Source organism: Lagopus muta, chromosome 11 (assembly GCF_023343835.1).
Source record: "Lagopus muta isolate bLagMut1 chromosome 11, bLagMut1 primary, whole genome shotgun sequence".
Lineage (NCBI taxonomy): Eukaryota > Metazoa > Chordata > Aves > Galliformes > Phasianidae > Lagopus > Lagopus muta.
Genome location: NC_064443.1, coordinates 12,073,133 through 12,090,721, shown reverse-complemented (window position 1 = coordinate 12,090,721; position 17,589 = coordinate 12,073,133). Strand labels below are relative to the sequence as shown.

Below are 17,589 nucleotides of genomic sequence, written 5' to 3'. Positions count from 1 at the left end.
AGCAACTTTTACTTCTGCAGGAGCCAGGTTTTGTGTTATAGAATCCCAGAAAACCAAAACCATTGTACTGATTGCTGTGAATTTATCCCTGGGGGAGGGAATGGAAGAGGGAAGGAAAAAAATCTTAGCAATAATAAATAAAATAATAATTATTATAATAAAACCCCTCTTTTTCCTGTCTCATTCGGCTGGACCACGCTCTGAGCACACTGATCCAGCTGTAGATGTCTCTGTTCATTGCAGGGTGGTTGGACTACATGACCTTTAAAGGTGCCTTGCAACTGAAACACCACCATGACTTTGTTACTCTATCCTATGATTTCTGACTCTGGGTGCAGCTCCCCACGCCCCCTTTCCCCACCATTTAGCAAACAGCAATCAGTGGGACCACATCACCCTTACCTGCAGCCAGAGGAGATGCTTGAAGAGGGCGGGATGTTAACCAGAACCCAAACCCCAGTGACCCATCAAGGAACACTGACAATGCAGTCAGTCCCAGGAGAGTTGTCTGCTCCTCTGCCAGGCAGCTCATGTATCTGCTATTTATCATTGCTGTAAACCAAAACAGAATTACCATAACTGTTCAGGTTTGGGTTTGTTTTTACTGAGATCATAAACAAGCTGATGACACTGGATTTTATTACGCCACACTCTAACTGTGCTGGCAATTCAGCCTGATTTCCAACACTTTGCTCACCTCTGCTCCTTTGCAACAGTATTAAACAGCAACTTTCTTCAAAACAAACCCAACTGCTCCAGGAACACATCTGAATTCAGCAATATGTCTGTCAATCCAGTGGGCTGTCTTTCCTTCTGCCTTCCTTAGGAGACAATCACTGCCTGCTGGGACTTTATGCAGAGATTGCTAACTTGCTGTGCATACACTGATGCAAAGAATGAGCTTTGTAATTTAAATAACAGACTTTGGAATTGGTGACAGACACAAACCATGGTCATTCACCCAGCTGTGGAAAACTGCAACTAAGGTTCCAGCAGGAGGATGGAGGAAACATATTGTTTTCTTTGAGGACCAGAAACACAGCCTGCAGCCATAGCTGTCTTGCATAGGATGCTACACTTACAAAGTAGCACAAAGTGATCCCCAAAACAGAAGAGGTTACACGGTGCCCTGGCTGAGCAGAAGAGACTTGCTCCTCTTACTCATCTCACCAGGCCATGGCTGGGTACAGCCCCAGTGCCACATGGCTGCTGTAGACAGTAAAAATTACAGCAACTCTATGGAAGAACCTTGTAAATACCTTTTCAGGTGAAATCAGCCTCTTTAATCTGCTGTGTTCCATTTGCATAGCAAGAAAGGCTTTGGGTTTTTTTCTTTTCATAAGGGTGATAAATGCATTTTCCTTTTGCAGAAAAACAAAGACTCTGACAAGGCCCTTAATCACCAAATCAGTATAAACAACATTACAATACATTAGACTTGGAAATGCTAAACTGTGATTATGCAACAACTAATTAAATTAGTACTGACAGCTTTCAAAGAGTAGGAGAAAAAGGCACAATGCATCCCTTGCTTTCAGGAATGGCTCTTCCTAGAAACAACCAAGACACACAAGCTGCAAACACTTTCCATCTGGGAACGAGTCCACCCATGAAACACCCACACCTGAAACAGAAACCTCCACTAAAACAGAGAAACCATTTTGCAAAATGGAGCTGAGCCTGAACAGCAGTGAGCAGCGAGCAACAAGTTGAAGTCCTCCTTAAAGCGAAATCCAAGGAAAAGCCTAATTACTGCCTCCGTGCCACCAAGCGGGAGCTACCAGTCTTCTAGCAATAACTTGAGTTTAATTATTTGGGAAGAACAAAAGCCTTTATTTGGCTGATGGCAAAATGGCATAAAACTCACAAACAGCAGCAAGACAAACTAATTATTCATGAACAGTGTTAATACCCTTTTGAGGGTTCTTAAAATACTTCAAGGTTGCTATGCAGTGCAGGTCCCAACCTGATTCCAGGGATGGCAACAGTGCAAATCACCTGCTGGCTCAGGTAGGACCCAGAGGGACCCCACATACAGTACCTCTATATCCCAGCTCTGTGCCCAGCACTGAACTGTGGGAGTATGCAGCCCTTAGGCACCCCAACCACCTCTGCACATCCATCCCAGTGAACAGCAGTGATATTAGAAATGGGATCACCTCCTGATCCCATCCTATGCAATGCTTGTCAGCTTCTTGAGATGCTGTTTTCTATAAAGGAACTTAATTTACATGTTAATAACACCAAAAACCATGGTGTGAGAGGGAGAGAGATTGAAATTTCTATTTAAAATCTTTCAGAATTGGGAATTTTGAACTTTTTCCAATACTCTCAAAACAAAATCCTCCCATTAATCTTCCTGCAGGTCTGATTCTTCTCTTTGGGAGGCTCTTGCAAGTGGCTGCATTTTGCTCCCGACAGCCTTTTTATCGCCTAAGTCCCACCTGTGCCCACAGGAGCAAAGCTCAGTGCTGGGACTCCATAGCCTTGCCAGCAGCTCTCACTCAACCTGTATCCCTGCCTGCATTAAGGAAGGTGTGCTTTCCTCCTCCTCCCCTGCACTGAGATCACCATGCATGAACACAGCCACGGGCTCTCTGCTGACCCAGCAGCTCTCTTCCTTTCCCAGCATAGATTTGGGATTTTCAAAGTATTCTTGTTTATCACCTTTTGCTTTCAGATACTGAACTCTCACTTCTTCGAAAACTTCAATTCAGTGGTTGTGTTTGGGCACATTCCCATGATAACTGGGTGAACATAGGGAGAGATGTGGGTGGAACAAGGCTGGGCAGCTATGTGTGCTTATCTGGGAGGAAAGCTGCAGAAGGAGGGAAATCACACTACTAGCATCCTCGCTAATACCCATTCGTCAGCTAAAAAAACCCCCACAACCCTAATAAATTAATAAAATCACTTCCTTCTGCAAATGGCAGCAGCCAAAAAGCTCATCCACAGTGTTGCAGGTCTTTGTGCTTTAAGCTTCCACCCCACAGCATAGTAGAAGCCAGCAAAGCTTGCAAGAGCAGTATGAAAAATCAGCTTAGGAGACAGCAGACCTGCAGGAGAAAATGTTTGTTTCTGTATTTAAAATACTTGGTAACACTGGCCAATCTCATCAGCTCAGCGCATGTGCTTACCATGATGTTGCGTGGTCAGGGCTCAAGCTAAAAGCTTAAGTTTTTTTCTTCTAACTCTGTACTTGGCCACATCACATCACTGCAAAGGAGCCCAGCCTATTCATTTGTGCATGAAAGGACAGACAGCATGTCCTTCCCCAAAGGGCCCTCCCAGCACTGCCAGCGTGAGAGCAGAGGTGACTTGGAAAGCGATAATTAAAAGAAAACTCTCAGGCCCTCTGCAGTCACACATTTAGAGTGGTGTGGGTAGGGGTCCCTCCTCCCTCTCTCCCTTCCCAGAGCACAGGGTTGGGCATTTTGTCATGCAACACAGCCTGGACTCCAAGGATGCTGGAGGTGGTGGCTCGGGTCATCTGTCCAGTCTGAGTGGAAATGTGGGCCTTTAAGGTTTGCTACGTGTGAAACACTCTTCTCTAAATGCAGCTGAAGTCAACTTTCTGTCCTTCTAATATATGCCAGATAAACAAACCACTCGTAGAATAACAAAGAAATATCACCAGCACCAGAAAAAGTCCTGCAGCCAGCAACTCTCTTCTGCATATTTTATCTTATAATCCACTGAGCTAATACTTAACCACCACACCAAGCAGGTGGAAGTTTGAGGGCCATTGAGCACTGTGAATTTTCCCAATGCATCACAATTACCAAAACACCTGTGCTAAATAACTTTGCGCTGAGCCACTGTGAAAATTCACAGAGTGCTCAATAGCCCTTGAAATTTCTCATTTCTAACCAGGGCTGGAGTGGCTGAGCACTCACACACTGCAGCACAGCACAAAGCAGGTAAGGACACTGGTTCAGGACCTCATAAAGTCCCCTTTCTCTCTAGCTGGAAGTTATGCCATCCCTGTGATTTTCAGGCTGCTCCTACTTTGTCTCTACAATTATGCTCACTTGGAGTTAAGTGAACTGCATTGCATGAGCAGAGTCCAAAAAGCACCCCGCTCTCCCGTCCCTTTCCCCCCACCCAGCACAGCTGCCTATATCAGAACCTTTCTTTTCCAGGTTGGACAGGTGTCCAACCAGAGGCTGATCCTGAGCTCAAGGCATCCCTCTCCATACTCCCCATCTCGCTCTCACGGAGTCATCAGAGCAGGACCAAGGGCACAGGACAACCCCAGGACAAGCTCGGCCTTGGGATGCACAGAATGAGGCAAGGCTCAGCAACCAGCCAGGAGCTCTTTAAGTAACAGTACAAGACATTAACAACCACATCGGCCCTGCTGCATCAGCTGTAGAGGAAGCTGAGAGGAGACTGAAGATGTTTCAGCCAGCAGAAGCAAGAAGAATGGGAGGAGGCTGATAAATAGTGGGGAGCCAGAGACATTCAGTCCATTTGGTCTGTCCCCAGGAAGGTGAAGAGGTGACTTGAAAGTGGTCAACAAGTGCCCAACTAGAGACAGGAGTAATAGGATGAGGCTCTTTAATCTGACACAAAGGCATCTTGAGATCCAGTGGCTGGAAACTAAAGGCATTTCTACAGAGACATAAAATCGTTCTTGGTGCAGAACAGTTAAGGCAATTAACTAAGCACTGGAACAATTTACCTGAGGATGCAGCAGATTCTCTGTCACTTCAGTGCATTAGATTGGACCTCTGTGGGACATCTGCACTCCACCAGAGCATCTGGGCTTGATGATGGGGGTGTCATACAGGAATGTTGCCTCTGTGTGCTGTTGGGGTTTGCTTCTATATACTGAGCCCAGAACAGGAGTTCTTTCACAGCCAGCGATAGCAGTCACTAGATACAAATACAAAGGGGGAAGAAAAAACACAGAAGTGAGAAAAATTTGGAAAAAACAACACATCTCATCAGATGTCCCCAGAGCCTCACAGGGCAGCCCAGCAGTGTGTTCAGACCCTGCTTTCTGCCAATTTGCTGCTCAGAAATGAGCAGAGCAGAAGAAAACCATCTGTACACAGACGGATGAAGGCTGAGCATGTCCACTCTGTGTCCCAGCCCTGCTCTTCCCCAGAGGGCTATGCAGTATCTCCACACCTGCTGGGCTGTGGTTTCCACATACTGGCTGCTCAGTGGCCACATCCAGCTCACCTGTGGGAATGCACTGAGGAAACACTTTGGTCTGAGCCACCAGCCACTAGAAGTGACTCTCAAATGCATGAACTGGAAGGTGTCCACTGATGCAAGAGACCACTCCAAATATCAGTTTTCTAGTTTTTAATTGGTGACAGAGTTTTATTTGGCTTGTTTCTGAATGATTCCCCCTCCTTTCTGATCTGGAGAGCTTTCAAATGTCACAGTGATAGCTCTCAGTATCATTGTTCTTCAATACTTTAAAAATCAAACCAAACCAAAAACCAAACAAATGCACACATACACACACAAAAAAAGCCCACAAAAAATAAAACCAGCACACAAAACCCAACATCTGCAAACAGTCATGCAGGAAGACAGCCAAAATCTGATCATGAGCATTAACATTTAACTACTGCTGTATTTCACTGTGTGCCTGCACATCTTGTACAAAGGCAGACACCCTTATGCTCCATGTCCCCTGCAAGTAAGCAAGTACACATGCTCCATTCATAATTAACGGCCTGGCTTTCCAAAAGCACTAACAACTGCATCTGCTTCAGCCTGTTGAGGATTTGGTCCTAAAGGTTTGGTTTCACCAAACTAATGCTCTGCCTGCAAAACAGCCATCTAGGAGACAGTGGAGCCAGCCTTTGACATTTGGACTCCAGATGTACCCAAACCAGCATCAAACATAATCACAGTCATCCTCTGAAATCAATGCTGGCTTTTCTGTACATTTCAAGGGTGATATGTTTGGACTTCAAATATTGTTTTCTGAGGTGCATAGCGCTCAAGACTGGGGCTAAGCAAGCCCTCCCAAAGCTTCAAGCAAGCACACAGCCCCCAGCACCCCTGCAGAACTGAACTTCTACATTATTTCAAGCCATTCCACAACCCCCGAGGATAGATGGACACAAAGCAGAACTGTGTCTGCACCAGGCAGTCAGCACTTCTGCACTCAGCAGGGAAGCAGTGATGTTCTAGATGTGTAGGTTGCTGCTAAAAGGTATTGAAAACAACCCATAGATGAGCTGGGTTGGATTTATTTACTTGTTCCCCTTCCCATGGAGTGAGATATGCTCTGAGTAGATTTGCTTTGATAGAGAACTGGAGAGAAAGCCTCACCAAAGCTCCCTTCCTGCTGCCAGAAGACTGCCTCCAGTGAGCTTTTGGCTTTTAAGAGGAGACAAAACTGTTGGCTAGTGCAGACATGACCTGAAAATAATCCTCCATTCCTCTTCCTAATAGCTTTTATTTCTGCTTTTCTCCACCCAGAAAGATCCCTCCTTCCCCCTTCCTCTCAGAAAGGAAGAGGGAAGCCTGGCTGCACTGGGAGGCACAGGGGCTCTCAGCTCCTGGTGTGCCCTGTAAGAGAGATGTTGCTCACCTCTATCCATCACGCCCCATTTTCACTACACAAAGTATTTGATTTCTTTAATGACACGTGAAGAAAAAAATGAAAATAAGATATGTCTTATATCCTTAAATCCTCCTTAGACTAGCTCTCTTCTCTCAACAGCTACCATCTTCTTGATGATGAACCTAAAACAACAAGCTGAAACTGGCCCTGGGACCCAGCTAAATATCATAAGATGCACCTTTTCCATAGCTATTACTACAAGCTTTACTTGACTTTTCCACCTAACCCATGAAGTTAGCGTCAGAAGCAGTGACTGTCCACAAACACATTAATCCTTGCAAAATGCATACCTGTAACTGACAGTTTGGAGAGGAGATACCCGAAAATACGATACACAACTTTAGAGATAAAACTTCGCCAGGATGTTTCATAGAGGTTAAACAGACTTTGACCAAAATAAAAATACACCCTAATACCTTTCCTCTGCTTTTACCTCTCTGTTGTCTGTCACACATTTCATACGGTTCATCCTTCATTTGCAGTGATCTGTGAAAACCTCTACAGGGATGACATGGAGGGAACAAAGCTGGATAAAATCCTAGAGTATTTGCCAAACTGACAAAAAATATAGAAGAGAAAACATCAAGCCCAGCCAAGTCAAATATCAATCTACTTTTGTGTGCTTTGTTTCATTAAGTTTACTTTATGATTCATTTGTAACAAACTGTGGTGGATAATGAGTACTTGCAACACAAACCTCTGTGTGCTTAAGAAATCCCTCTCTCCGCACAGAGAAGGACTGGATAAAAACAAGAGCCCTCTCATTTGAAAAAGCCCTCAGTGGTCTAAGTACAAGTGGAGATCTCTTAAGCAGCACTGAACAGAGAGCTCCAGCAATGAAGCACTCACATCAACACTGAAGTATTCAAGCCCTGTGGAGACATCCCAGCCCATTCTATTCAAGCCTGCCAAGATGCCCTGTAAGCACATCTCTGAGCATGTAGTGGTTTTTGGGCAGCTGCCTCCTGGGTGGATAGCCCAGGAGATACCCACAGGCAGGCATGTTTGTGCATCCAACAGCTCTCCCAGAGGACACTGCCAACCCCAGCTTACACGTCAAAGAACAGCAGAAGTCTGAAGCTGCAGAAGGCTGAATGCCTGACCCATTGGTCTTGGTGGTAGTCCAACAGTGCAGGATCAGATCTAGATCCACCAGAGTCTATCCAGGCCCCTTTCCACCACAGCTCGAGATTTCTAAGCCCAAAACATCTCACGTGGCAAGCTGCTCACATTTCAAACTGGATGTGACAGGTGGACAAATAGGAAGGGAAAGCACTTTAAAACAACATGAGATTCATAGACATGTTCATTTCTCGCGCAGAAGTTAGCCCTTTATACAGATAAATTCACACTTCTCTCTGGTTTACTTAATTTTCTTTATGCTTCACTTATAAGCAGTCCTACAACTAATCAGATCAATGCCAAGACATCAGATTTTGTCAAATTCCTCAAAGCTTGTGCTATTCCCAGGCTGGTCCTGCCATTTGCCTCCTTCAGCCATGACCACAGGGAAGCAATTGCACCTCCACTTCTGCCAACCTGCAGAAACTGTTCCGTTATCAATAACTGCAGCACTGAAGAGAGTGTCTCCCATACGACAGGCAGCTAGAAATGAGCTGATCCAGTAGGAAAAAGAGCACGAAGGACTGAATTGCAGGCAAGCTGCAGGTGTTCAGATAATTACAAGACTTTGGCAAACTGTGGGAACAGCACACGCTCCTAAAATGACAGCACAGGCTTTAATACTTGCACTGCACATCTGTGCATCAGTGTCTCACTCCCCCCCACCTCAGCATTTTGAATGTACAGTGGAGCTGTGCAAAGCCCTTGGGTGAAGATCCAAACGCTCAGCAAAGAGATAAATGGCATGACAACCCACTCTGCCCCAGCATGGGCCCCACTAGACACCTTCAGCTCTTATTGTTCCACAGGAGATAGAGCATAACACCCATTTTGTGCCATTTGCATGCTAGCCCTGAGGGAATAAGGAGACAAGAGCAGAGTTTTCCACTTTCTCTTATGCTTCCCCTTCCATTCATACGTTTATTTTCCCATTGTATTTTCTAATAGTTTCCAATTCTGCAAGAAGTTCAGTAAAAGAATAGATTCTCTTCGACTGCAAGGGCCCTCAAGTACAGTAACATTACACCACCCGTATTTCTCCACCTCCACTGAAGCAGAATTCTCCTGTGCAAGGCAAAGCCACACAGGTTTACCAGCTTTTACTTTTCTGTGCATCCTGTTAACACGTTACAGTTTCCCGCTCATTAATCCTGCAAAGGAGCATTTACAATGTATTTAAAACACTTTTCCTCCTTTACTAGCTCCCTGTGGTGCCGTCCAGTTCCTGATCTGAAGAGCAATCAATAAATAAGCCCTGCCATCCGCCGGGGTTCCTGGCTGCCCAATTAGAACAGCAACCCTCCACATGCTGTTTTATTGTACGCAGCGGCAGTCGACTTTGGCACAGCTCTCAGAGCCTAACACTGGTTTTACATGTTTGTATTTGAGCAACAAAGCCTGGGAAGTCAGCGGGGCTGGTCTCTGCCAAGTTACATACAAATTCACCGGAGTTTCCGTCGCACAGTGCTTTCGCCAACCGGTTGCGTGGGGGTTGATGGCAGTGTCATCATTTTAATTGCTTGAAACAGCGAATGGGCGGATTTCTGGCTTGTCAAGGACATTGTATGGGGGAAAAAAAAGAGACATTATTAATCTCTCCAAAGCCTAGCTGGTGAGTAGGACCTTAAAGCAGCTGAGCAGTGAACAAAGCGTGCTTGGTGAGCAGGCAGCATGCCACAGCAAGGGGCAAAAATCAGCCTGCAAAATAAGTAATGTTAAAGTTGCTGCTCTGCCTCACACAATCTTTAGAAAAAGGGACATATTTTCTTGGGATACCATATATTCACTTTGTGAACTAGCATCACCAGTTTGTGCCAACACCCGGCCTCAGTGCCTGGCCTGCTGAAGACAAGCAGGGAGGAGGGCTGCTTGGCCAGGTCTGCTTCAGGACCAGGAGGCTGTAGGGAAGCCATGACCCCTCAGATGGCCTCTGTCTGCCTCTCTCAGCTACAAGGACTCATGCAGTGTGGAGTTCACCCAGCAAATGTGTTGGCAGAAGAAGGAGTAGGAAGCCCTGAGGGACAGCAGAGTCCCCGTTGTGTCTGAGTTTGCTTTGCTGTATTTTCACATGAGACAAGGCTGATCCCCCAGCCAAGCACCAATGCCAGGGCACGACATCCCTGCAGACATTGCAGAGCTCTCTGCCTGGACCCTTTCCCACTTCCGTGGGAAGCAGCTGGTGCCAACCCACACCCGAGAAAGGCTCCCAGAGGGCGCACTTGTTTGATTAAGCCTGGCAATTCCTACTGTGATGGACCACAGCAGACATGCATTCTGGATGCAGAGGATGCATAGCAAAGGATGGGCATGGAGTATGGGCTACATCACAGCAGATGCTTGCAAGGTGTGGTCAGCTTTTGTCTTGCTGTCTCTATTAGCAGTGGGGCAAAAGAGGTTCCCTAGATTTGTAATGAGGTACAGGTCCTACGTGAGTGGCCCCAGAACCACTCCACCCCTGCTGCTGCCAGCAAAAGCTGGAAAGTAAGCAGAGCTTACACTGCAAGCCTGCAGCTCCCCAAAATCCTTACCATGAGGTTGGGTTGGGTCCAGAGCCCCCAAACCCTGTGTACCAAAATCTCCTCTGTGTTGCTGCAGCATCTAAAAATCTCACAGCAACTGAGCTTGGTGGCAAGGCAGAGGGCCAGCATGGGGCTGGCTGTGATGCTATGCAAGGGATTAATAGTGCTTTGTTGGGAAAGGCTTGGAGTACTGGATTCCTAGCATCTCTCCCATCCCACGCTAAGCCAAAGTTCCATGCAACTGAATCTTTACTGAACTGAGCCCTAAATAAATCCATCAGTCATTCTCCCGCGCGCCCCAGCACACTATCTGTCACTGCCCACTGAGCTGCCATTTCCATTTCCCGTGGTCTCTCCTTCATAGGCTCTTATTGACATTTAACAGTGATTGGTGCAGACAGAGCCACTGTAGGTGGGTGCCCCAGGGGAGCCCAGATCCCTGCAGGCAGCACCCCTCAGTGCTGCACACCATCAGGAGCCCCCGGCTGCAGGACTGCATGCTGTGCTAATGACCACAACAAATCACTGATGACACTCGGCTGGTTTTCACCGAGTTGCTCTGATGTTCCTTGGTGAAACAAGAGGCAGTATTGTCAGCTACAGGGAAACATCAGTCATCTCTAGTCTGCAAATGCCAACCAAACCCCTTTTACCCCATCCCCTGCCTGAAGTGCAGCTGTGAAAGACAAGATTACTCTGTTCTGCTGGTATCTACACTGAACTGAGAAGAACAAGAAAGAGAAGAGTGCTGGGATAGAGATATCTCTGTAAAAACCAAGTCATCCTGTAGGAACGCTTCATTCACTACCCATAGGGTGCAGACAACTAGCAGAGAAAATTAAGCCACGTGCATAGAAATGATGGCATTTTCTCACCTCTCCTTATAGACGAATTTTAATGAGAGCTTTCAGTACAGAGACCTCAAATAGCCAGTCCTGGAGTTCATTCTGAGTCTATGAGTGTTTCCAAGACAGAAAAGAAAACACAGCCTTCCACCAGAGAAAGAGGAATATTTGGCCAAAATCCCAGTATTTCACTGGACACAGCAAGGAATAACCCAGAGAGAGATGTTTGATGGCCTTTTTTCTAATGAGGTCAAGCATCATGGTATTTTAGCTGGATTAAGGATCTACAATCACATGCCTGGGCTTTGGTTTTCATCAGCTGCTGTCTGCTCTGCAGGGCTTGAAGCCAAATCGATCATTGCCATACAGGAGCTTCACCTCCTGTGCAATTAGCTCAGAATTTCTGGAACTGCATGGATGGCCTCATCAGCAGGAGGTCCTTACACAAAGCATTCACTGGACCTGGGCCCTGATGGCCCCACCACTTTGGGATACCCAGGGACTTGGTAATGGCAGCGTCCAGTAAGATTTCAATGCCAGCAGCTGAGAAAACATGGAAATCCCCCCCTAGAATGAGCTGCCAAGCTACAAAGGCAGATGGTTCCTCATTTCCCTGAGCTCTTGAAGGTTTCCACCTCAGGGGGAGCCCAGGAGAAGCACAAGGGAAACATGAAGCCCCAGTATTCAAAAGTGAGACAAGATCACAACCCTGATCTTTAGTCCAAGGTGAGAAATGGGGGTGAGAGGCATAATCTGAGAAGGGATTTAAAAGAGGCATAATCTGAGAAGGGATTTAAAAGAGGCAAGGTGCAAATACCCAGGAAAAATTTAAGCTCCCACTTGTCTGCTCAGTCTGAGAGGGCAGTGACTGCATCTAAAAATCCCTGGGAGAAGTAAACTGGAGAAGGGCACAGAGAAAACCGCTGATGAGAAAGTAATACCACAGACGAGGCATGAACCTGCACAACACAGATAGACCCACAGGCAGCTCTCATCTTCTTCCTTCAACCCCACTCCCCCCTTCAAAAATGCATATAATGGGACTGTGAAATGCAATGCTCTGTGTAGAGTTTTAAGAACTGAAAACAAAACGTCTTTCATGAAGGAATGCTGCTTTAAAGGTAAGAGATGACTCAAAGCACGACACTTACTCACTGCCTGCTGAGGAACTCCAAGGGGAGCCCTGACCGAGGAACTCACCGCATACCGAAGCGTGCTGAGCTGCTCTCATAGCATCGCCTGTGCAAAACATGTTCCACATCACAGGGTAACCTTAAGGGAAATAGCTTTGAACATCCTGAATTAGACACTGCTATTAGACGTTACAAGAGGAGAGATTCTGGCTTTTAATGTTGCTTCCATCCTGGGACTGGTTTGTACAGGTAGGAAGGAAAGTCATTTTTGTTTGCATTACTCACTGAGAAGATGTCAGTGCTATCCACTGATAGCACATTTTTTTCCTCTCAAGTGTGTGTGTCAGCCTTCACTGAATACCAGACAAAACTTCAGACAACATATGGGCACATAGGAAACATCTGGCCAGCTACTGTCTGTCAGCTCTCTAGACTGCAAGATCTTGGTCAAGTTCTTTTTCATAGGAAAACATTAAAAATCTGAATTTGAGAGCAAAATATTATTTTTGATTGAAGAATCAACCAACTCTACGTATCTATCAGGAAACTCCCTATCTGTTCAACTTGATCTCACGCAGGATAAGCTCTGCAGCAGCTATCTTACTGGAAACAAAAGAAAGCAGATCTTTGCTCCAGGAAATAAATCCATGTTTGTTCCATAAAAATGGAACAATTGAACAATTTTTAACAGCAGCACAGTTCTAAACATATGACCTGCTGACAGACAACACTGTGGGCACTGACCAGCATTCTTCCCCATACACACCCATGTAAGAAAGAAGGCTGAAACAAAGGTACTGACTGTTCCAAAATCAAAGTGTAGCCATTCGATTACACATCAACTGGAGCCAAAAGTTGTGCCTTATTGGACACCATCAGAAAAAAGAAACTTAGCAAAAAAAGGAAAAAGCCTTACAAAAACGCCCATTTATCAGAATACCAAGGAATAAAATCTTGTCATATACCTTTCATGCACTACACACAGGCTCCTGTAGCCTCTTCCTCCTTCCTCTGATCTCCAAGCCGTTTGCAAACATAAATGAATTAAACCCCTCACCTCCTATGAAGTAGGTGATTTGTTTTTATTAATACAAAAATGAAAGAGGAAATTAATTAAGGAGCAGAAAGAGCAAGAAGCCCAAGATCACACAGCGAGAGCACTTTAATCACTATATTCTGGCCACTTAAGAGTAGCACTTATGCGTTAATGCCTTCCTGCTCTCCAGCAAGCTCTTGCAATGAACCATGTTTCCCAGACTCCTCTGGTTAGCTTTGTGGCTTGGTTCCCCTTCAGGGACGTGGAGTTTTTCCTTCACGTTCACACCATCACACCTCTGCCCCCATGTTTAATTATTATTTATGGTGAATATAAATAGCAAAGGAGATGATCCTAAGATGAATAATGAAAAAGCAACAAGAGACAAGAAAACTGCTCGCATCAGCTGCTATCCTACCTGCTTTATATTAAATACATCTCAACACCGGGTCTCTGCATACCAGAGGAGGAAGGGTGAATTTTAGGGCCACTGCACAGTATGAACTTCCCCAATGTATCACAGTTACCAAATCTCCCATGCCAAATAACTTTGTGCTGATCCACAGTGGAAATTCACAATGTTCAACAGCCCTTGAAATTTCTAATTTGTATGTTCCCACAGAAGAGTGGTGCACTGGGTGAATTTCTGTCCTGTGCTGCAAGTTGGACATGGGATCAGGCAGTCTCTGGAGCCTGACTTCACTCCTTGAAATCTGTGGCACTATTTTAATTATTAAGCAAGGCATAGCTATCTGCTTCTGCATTTGCATCTAGTACTTTTAACGACAAGAAAAGACATCCTTTTTAAATGCTAACCCAGTAAGTGGTATTAGGAAAAGCAAGAGCTTTACACCTGCAAATTTCAGAGCAATTAGTCATGGAGGCAGGGGCACAGACACAAGGTTGGCTTCCAAGTCTCTCCTCCCTTCTGCTGTCCCGCTGCAGCCAGCAGTTTCACACAGGCCCAATTGGTGAAGGCAAAGTTTATGTGATGGATGAGTTCCCAGCACCCACCATCACACCAGCAAGCACAGTGTCTATGGTTGGCATCTCTTGAACTCTGCAAGGCTCTGAACCAGGCCACCAGCATGGACCCAGAACATTTTTAGATATAAAGAAACCTTTTACTCTCAGAAAGAGTGGTGAGGCACTGGAACAGGCTGCCCTGGGAAGCACTGGAGTCACCATCCCTGGATGTCTTAAAGGAAAGGGGATATGTAGTAATTAGGGATATGGTTTAGTAAGTAATATTGGTGGCAGGTGGATGGTAGGACTAGATGATCTTAGAGGTATTTCCCAATCTTTATGATTGTACAGTAAATTTTCTTCCTCTTTTTACCTGCAGCCAACATGATCTCACTGATGAAAAATACCCCTTCTGGACAAAACACTAAATGTATGTAGAAAAGGAACACTAACTGCTAAACCCTGTTCGAGTAAAGATTTCTTCCCCTGATAGTGCTATTCCAGATACATCACCACGTATTTGCAGTGGAAGATGAAAATACTTCTGGCATTAAAGATAGTGACATTCTTAATTTACCTCATATGTAGGAAGGTGTGTGTGGGAGTAGTGTGAGCATCTTTCAAGAATGTGTCCTATGTAGTTTAATAAAGAAGAGTACACATTTCCCCTAGGATTATTATTATTTCTAATAAACCTGAAAATTGTAATAGAAGATTCTTTGCAAGAGTTGAGAAAAAAATAAACTAGGGAAAGAAATCTCATTCTGTGTTCCATTTTGTAGGGTTTTTGAGTAGTGTATATATAGAGAGATGAAATTATGAAAAAATGGAATCCAAATTATTCTTTTATAATACTCTTGAGCACTTACTCAAGTCTGGTCTCTTATCTGAATAGCTTCAGATTTTGAATTGTTCCCAGTTTTCAACAAGTCTGTGCCTACAGTAGCACTGTGATGGTGAAAATCTGCGATAGAGCCTCTAAATGTGCCTTTGCTCCTCGGAAGGCACCCACGCCAGACCCCCAAAAGAAGCACATTTTCCCATGGGTCAAGGAATACCATTTGAGCTATAAATTACCCAAGCCACCTTTGCCAAATGCTCTTCCCTGTCCACTCTATGCCCTACCGTTCAGCCACATCAGCTGCCCCACAGAGGACAACAACCTCGAGCAGCCTTCCTTGTGGCAAATTGCAGGGAAAAAGCACCGAGGGCACAGATGGTCCAGATATGCACTGGGACACAAGAGCTACAAACCGTCCATTTTCCTCTGGTTGACAATACATTAGCAAACCTATTTTTCTTGCTCATAGATGTTCACATAAGACCTAAAGATAGTCTATTATTTTCAACACAAAATGCAGCTCCCTTCCCTAAAACTATCAGGAATGCAGGCAGGCTATGGAGAGTTTGTTTTTCTTTAGTAATGCAATTTTTCATTATTGCCATGGATTAAAATTAAATTGCTAACATAAGGACAAGCAGATGAATCCATGGTTATGATAGCACAGAAAACTGTCAAAAGAATGCTTGTATGCTGTATGCTCCTTCAGTATTTAAAGATTTTTATCTCTAGAATAATATAAACTGAAACATTGTGAGGCTCTCACACTATTAAACGAAGGAAGGCTGCTTCTGTTGGTTCCCTTCTGCGTGCCGACTTCAGACAAGCAGCATATAATGTTCCAAAACGAAGTTTCAAGACTGCTTTCTGGGTCTGCCCGCACAGGGAGCCAACGCAATTATTGTTCAAACAGAGAACAGGGCTGTGTTCTTGTGCCTGCAAACCCAACGGCAACGTTGGCAAAATACTGATAAAAATACTAGAATTGTTTACCAACTCTAATCAAAATAAACCCATTCCAAACCCTGGCTCACAGCATCTTTGCAGCAGGGGCAATGTCAATTTTTGGTGACAGGAAAAAGAAAAAAAAGCAACTCCAGCTTTGACACATTTAGCAATATAATAGCAATTTAGGAGGTCAAAGGAATTGCATAATTTCCAATTCCATGCAAGAGCATAAGGATAATTGAGAAACAAACCACTGTTTCAGAATGAGACATGTTGATGGATTCTTTCAAGACACTATATGAAGATAACCTTTGCTTTGAAAATACCTTTTCTCTTCCCATGGCAGCAGGATGCTGAGATTGCAATGAAACTCTGCTGAATTCATCTGAATCCCACTGCCCCATGCCTTCCCCTAGGCCATGAGCTGGTGCTGACCACTCTGACTCCACCCTGGAAAAGGTCCTTTACAAACCCCACTCAGCTTCTGTCAGCATCTTCCTCAGTTTTCTCACAGAGCTGGTGAAAAGTCAATTTGCAAAAGATGTATTTTCACACTTGCTCTGAAGTAGTTTCACCACTAAGCCCTACATAATACATGGGAACAGTGACTGACAGAGGTTACAGTGACAACCACTTCGAACCAGCTGATGGAGAAGCTCTTTTGATGGGAACGACACACACACCGATAATTTCCTTTCTTCTTAGGCACCACTTTTCAGGGGATTATTCACTGTGCTCCCCAGAGATGCACTTTCCTCATGGGACCGCCGGCCAGTGTGGACACTCGGCAGTCCCTGAGAGAGAACTACCACCAGAGCAGGATTAAAGCCTGCAAAGCTGCATGAAATCAGCTCTCAAGTCTCTGAACTCAGTGCAGAGCCCGTATCGCACACGCGCCACAAACGGCCCTGCTAGCCCTTAGGCTTTCTCAGGAGATCAGAAAGGAAAGCAGGGCTTTGTTCTAGCAAAGGCATCAAGGGTTTCAGAAGTCACAATACCAAAGAGCTCTGCAGGCACGGGCCAGAGTGCAGCATTTTGTTATCCAGTCTCACCTTGTTGGAAACATGCTGTTGGCTTCTAAGGAAAAAGGATAGGGATTAGGTTTATTTCTGTAGACTCACTTCTTGATTTTCTTTACTTTCTGGTCAACTGTCGAGGCTCATACTTTTATATATCCCCACCTGAAAAATACTAATCCAAAATCATACAGGCAAAAAATAACACTCCTTGTTGGAATCTCAAGGGCACACGAAATGAAGAAATAATTCTGGACAATTTCTGCTCTTTCTGAAATGAAAAAAGTAAGTAGAAGTATCAAAGTGACATCTCCATCAATTTAGAATTAGGGAATCGACTTTTCTTGTCTCGAGTCAGAAAACTGCAAAAAAAATTCTGACAACCTCAGTTTAGAAAACTGCCATAGGGAAAGCTTCACTCCTCAGCGCAGCCTTTTAATGTATAAGAAACAGTATATTATACAAACTAATATGCCTGCTGAGTTATGCTCTATTTTACATTATTCATACCTCACCTTTCCTTTCTCTTCTTTCCCTAATTGAGCTCCTGTCTTTGTTATTTGTACAA

General features: G+C 44.8%; 1 long non-coding RNA gene across 5 annotated transcripts in view; it reads right to left on the bottom strand.

Moving 5' to 3' along the window:
- The window catches only part of LOC125698959 (uncharacterized), a 136,246-nt gene that overhangs the window by 31,247 nt on the left and 87,410 nt on the right, over positions 1–17,589 (bottom strand). For 4 of the 5 annotated variants that reach the window (XR_007379384.1, XR_007379387.1, XR_007379386.1 and 1 more), the window contains exons 8-9: positions 4,685–4,878; positions 403–552 (exon numbers count right to left, since the gene is read on the bottom strand). This is a non-coding gene — a long non-coding RNA (uncharacterized LOC125698959). Of the gene's footprint in view, positions 1–402; positions 553–4,684; positions 4,879–13,668; positions 13,756–17,589 lie in introns of those variants that run through there. The other variant, XR_007379388.1, reaches the window with a different exon arrangement.